Genomic DNA, 5,452 nt, shown 5'->3' on the forward strand with positions numbered 1-5,452 from the left:
CCCCGCCCCGCCCCGCCGCGCCCAGCCCAGCACCGGGGGACCGGCGCCCAGCCTCGCCACCGCCGCGGGGGGACCGGGCAGCAACCGCGAGGGGACATTTCTAGCAGGTAGAGAGCAGCGCAGCCTCTGCCGAGCCCAGAGCAGCAGGCGGGGACCTGCCCCGCATCGCCTCACGGCGGGACGGTGGCAGCCTGTGGAGAGTCCCGTCCCCTCCAGCACAGTACAAACCCCTACACTTGCACCGGGGTGGGAGGTCTGCTTGTTTGCATTGGGGTGTGTGTGTACCTGTAGGCACAGTGACAGGTGTGTGTGTCTATCTGTTTACTAGACACACGCACACACCTGTCACTGTGCAAACAGCTAGACAGACGCACACCAATGCAGTTTGCAGTGACAGATGTGTGTGCATCTACCTGTTTGCAGAGTGCCAGGCGCGTGCGCGCGTGCGTGCGTGCGTGTGTCTATTTGCACAGTGATAGAGGAAAAGACCTCCTTTGCCTTGGAGAGTTTATAGTCCAAACAGGTGGGGTCAAGTCACATCTGTGATGGGGGACACTCAAGAAAATTAGGTTGAATTAATTTTTTTTTTAAGTGGGTTAGTTGAACTATGCTAAAGCCCTGTTCTGTTCTCTTACTCCAAATGCAAGTGCCCCTAATTTGATTCTGTTTACTTCATTTTTCAGCATGAATTAAGCTAAATTAAATGGCATTCTGAATAAAAGTAGGAACAGACACACAAATGGCATATCACAACAAGGTAAAGTAGAGAAGTAGCTCTAAGTGGGGACCTACAGCAATGGCAGGTACTGGCCCCTGCCTGGAGGCATGCTCTTACCTTGCACTATCTGAAGGTACCTGCTGGAGCTTCTCTCTCTCTTGCCGCAGTCTAAATGAAGGTCAATCAAATTAAGGCTACATCAGTTCTGAAAAAAACCACAGTCTAACACATCAACTAAGGGTGCAAGTTTTAAGTGAATTCAGAATGAATGTCCCCGAGTGGTCCTGCACTGACAAGCCCTTGCAGGTCAGTATTAGAATCATAGAAAATTAGGGTCGGCAAGAGGCTGCATCTAGTCCAAGCCCCTGCTCAAAGCAGAACCATCCCCAACTAGATCATCCCAGCCAAGGCTTCATCTACCTGGGTCTTAAAAACTTTCAAGGATGGAGATACCACAATCTCTGTGGGTAACCTGTTCTAGTGCTTTACTACCCTCCTGGTGAGAAAGCTCTTCCCAATATCTAACCTCAACTTCCCGTGCTGCAGCTTGAGCCCATTGCTCCTTGTTCTGTCATCTGCCCCCACTGAGAACAGTGCAGCTCCATCCTCCTTGTAACCAACCTTCAGGTAGTTGAAGGCTGTGATTAAATCCCTTCTTGTCTTCTCTCCTCCAGACCAAATAAGCCCAGTTCTCTCAGCCTCTCTTCAGAAGTCATGTCCCCCAGCCCCCGAACTGTCTTTGTTGCCCTCCACTGGACTCTCTGCAACTTGTCTACATCCCTTCTGTAGCGGGGGGCCCAAAATTGGACACGGTACTCCAGATGTGGCCTCACCAGTGAAGATTAGAAGGGAGGTGATTCTCAAGTGATTCCCTCGATCTGATGGCAGCTCTCCAAGTAATGCAGCCCAGTATGCTGTTAGTGTTTTTGGCAACTAGGGCACACTTGGCTCCTATTCAGCTTATTGGTCCACTGTAAACCCCAAGTCCTTTTCTGCAGAGCTGCTGCCCAGCCAGTCAGCCTCCAGCCTGTACCGGTGCATGGGATTGTTCCACCCTAAGTGCAGGATTTTGCACGTATCCATATTGAACTTTTGGTTCAATCCTTCCATTTGTCAAGGTCTCTTCAAATCCTAGCTGCCCTCCAGTGTAATCTAATACCACTCCTCCCCCAGTTTGGTGTTATCTGCAAACTTGCTGAGGGTGCACTCCATCCCATCTTCCAGATTGTTGATGATCTGTAGTGGAGCTGGAAGTTGCAATCACCTGTCTTTGACACAAGGCCAGGGGTCTTCCTAGTTCCTTTAAAAACATGCTCAGATTTTAGAAAGTTATTTTCAAAAAAGGTGTTAACTGGGGGGGAAAAAAAGCCAAAAACATTTCAAGTTTGTGTTACCACCAGAAAAGTTTAACTAGTCATATTGGAGTACAGCACAGTTACCAGAAAGCAGTGGAGGCAAAAGGACTTAGTGGTTTAAATCAAACAGTGGTTCACAAGCTTGGATGCAACAGGTTTTACACTTAGAAACAAAAACAGGAAGGCTAAAAAACGAGCACCTGCAGCTTGCTTTTGCAGTTCTTAGCCAGTAAGATTCACACAAATGTTGTTATTAGCAAAGGAGAAAACCTAAGGAAAACAAAGTGCTTTGCAACAGCAAGGAAACATCTCAGCAATTTTCCTAATGCTGATTTTATAACCAGTGTCCTGAAAACTGCTCCAAGTCAAAGCTGGCTTCAGGAGGGAAAGTGATGTAACCACTCATTACCAGCAGTGATGTAATCGTGGCTTGGAGGGACAACCCATCCCGACAGTGTATAAATAATGTTCTATATAAGCACCAAGAAGATACAAATAGCTTTAGGAAAGCCTACAACTAGGACAAGTGAGATGAAGTTAGGGAAGACAAACACACCGAGGCTGAACATCAGGGAACATAACATCCAGGAGCTCTGTTTAGGACATGGGAAAGTCTCCAGCTGCTTGGGACACTTTGCTGGGTGAACAAGCAATTACAACATGGACACCGGGGGACATTCCTGCACCAACAGGTGCAGGGACGGAGTAGTTTTGAGCACAGACCTCAGCTCTTGCCAGTTCTGGGAGCTGCAGTTTTTTATTTGGAGGGAAATAAATCCACCCCCTGAATCCCATGTGGTGCTCCCCCTGCTGGCCTCTGCCTGGTTGTCCTGCTAGCCAGTTTGGTAACCACTGATGTGGGACAAGAAATAAGAGCTGGAGATTACTTGGGGGCACCTGAGTGTCTAACTTCCAGGTGTGTTTAAAGCTAATCAGTTACTCCAGATTTACTGTAAAGTTAGCGAATCAAAGATTTTTAGTCCTAACCCCCTGCACAGCCCTACAGAGATAACCTTAGCAAAGAGCACACAGCTCAGCAAATCAAGACGACACTGAGCAAGAGTGCAAGGTTTCCTGCATAAAAGATGTCCCGAAGGTACAGCTTGAGCCCAGCATTCATAATTATTCATGGATTCAGAGCAGCAGCCGGTCATGAAGTGTATCTTCTGCTTAGGAAGCAGAAACAAGAGGGGTCCCTACCAGTTTGCATTGATCATCAGATCAGATCAGATTTATTCAGCACTTAAACAGAAAAAAAAATGAAGCCAGCAGCTGACTCACTCTGAAAAACCTCTCTCCCTGATGTGGTTTTTCTAAGAGGAAAGGTAGAGTTGCTGCTTTTAAAACTACAAATTTTCCTTAAGTAGTTATTGACCAGTCTAGTAAACACTGAGGGCATGACTCCCACTCTTGAACTTTACAATCTCTTCCATAACTGAGACCATGAACCCAATATAACATTTCTTGTGTTTTTTCTTTTGCATTCAAGGCATGGGGGGGAAATGATGACCCTCCCGACTCAATGGCAAAACTCCCAGCAACTTCAAAGAAGTTCGATGAAAACGACAGTCACGTCATGAGTGACCAAATGATGCATTTGCAAATGACTGGTGTGCCCAGTTTGTAGCTGTTTATAGGCATAAATAGTTTTTACTGATGACTCTTAGAGTTCAGCCAGTTTGTTTTTTTTTTCCTTCAGGGAAATTAATTTGAATGACTAGAGTAAATAAGAATTCACCTGACGGAGAGCTGCCTTGAGACTCACGGAGGAGGAGTCAGACATCGGTTCCTTTGATCTGCCGTTGACCTTGGGCAATCTTCTTCCATCCTCTATGTCTCTGATTTCCTCCTCTTGAGCTGCATAACTACACTCTCAGGTAAGATCCTCAGTGCTGTTATTTATGCAAAATATTAGTTGCAGTGAAAAAAGTGATCAAATTGAGTTCCTATATTTAAATGTATTATGACACTCATTGAGAGGAAACAAAATAGTGGGAAAATGTACATATAGCCCATTTAATTGTTAGATACTGGCTGAAGCAAAGAAGAACATTTAGCATTAAAGGCAACTGGGAAAACAAGTCAACCTGTGGAAGGTCCTTCTTACCTACTGATCCATAAACAGTATGTAATGAAAAAAGCAGCAGTGGCCTTTTCATGCAAAGCACCCATCTTAATTGATGATTACTAGTGATCAGCTTGACAAGACCTCAAGACCAAACAAAATGAGCATCACATTCAATTCCATTTTGAATGGTGAGATATGAAGACAGATTTCCCTGTGAACTCCTCTGATATAGTCAAACTGAGAGAGAGAGAGAAATGGAGTTTCTGCTCCCTGGGGAATCTCACTCTCTTGAAATTTTGTTCCAGATAGGAAAGAAAAGGTCAACACTTTTTGTGAAATGGAACTTTTGGATATTTCCAAATAGAAATTTCTCAGATGTTTAATTTCAAATAAAATATTCAATCTAATCTATATACATATACTTAATTTTAGATCATCTTGAAATAATCAAAGTGCTCATAGAAATCAATCATTTAGGCTTCCATAAAAAAAATAACCAAATTGGCAAGTTTCCATGAACCACTAGTGTCAACTGAATGACGATTTTCCAATTCACTTAAAAACACAGCTCTGCTCAATGTTATATTTGCCTGTGGCCAGGCAAACTTCTTCATAGATTTCATAGATTTCTAAGGTCAGAAGGGACCTATTAGATCATCGAGTCTGATCCACTGCTCTGGGCAGGAAAGAGCACTGAGGTCAAGTGACCCCAGCCAGGTGCTTGTCTAATCTCTTTTTGAAGACCTCCAAGGTAGGGGAAAGCATCACCTCCTTTGGAAGCCCATTCCATATTTTGGCAACCCTCACCGTAAACAATTTCTTCCTGATGTCCAATCTAAATCTGCTCTCCTTCAGTTTAGGGTCATTGTTTCTAGTAACCCCAAGGGGTGCCCTGGTAAACAGAGTATCCCCTATTCCCTACTGACCCCCCCAATGAGTTTGTAGACAGCCACGAGATCACCTCTCAGCCTTCTCTTGTGGAGGCTGAAGAGATTCGGATCCCTCAGTCTGTCTTCATAGGATCTTACTTCAACCATACGTGTAGCTCTCCTCTGAACCCTTTCCAGGTTATCCACATCCCCCTTGAAGTGCGGTGCCCAAAATTGGATGCAGTACTTCAGCTGTGGCCTCACCAGTGCCGCATAGAGGGGAAGTATCACCTCCCTAGACTTGCTCATGATGCACCTGCTAATGCAAGAAAGAGTGCGGTTAGCCTTACTTTTTACCTTGTCACATTGGCAACTCATGTTCATTTTTGCTTCAACTAGGACTCCAAAATCCCTTTTTGCCACTGTGCTACTTAGACCGGTA

The sequence above is a fragment of the Gavialis gangeticus genome, unplaced genomic scaffold (assembly GCF_001723915.1).
Source record: "Gavialis gangeticus isolate Ggan-Ray unplaced genomic scaffold, GavGan_comp1, whole genome shotgun sequence".
NCBI classification, from domain to species: domain Eukaryota; kingdom Metazoa; phylum Chordata; order Crocodylia; family Gavialidae; genus Gavialis; species Gavialis gangeticus.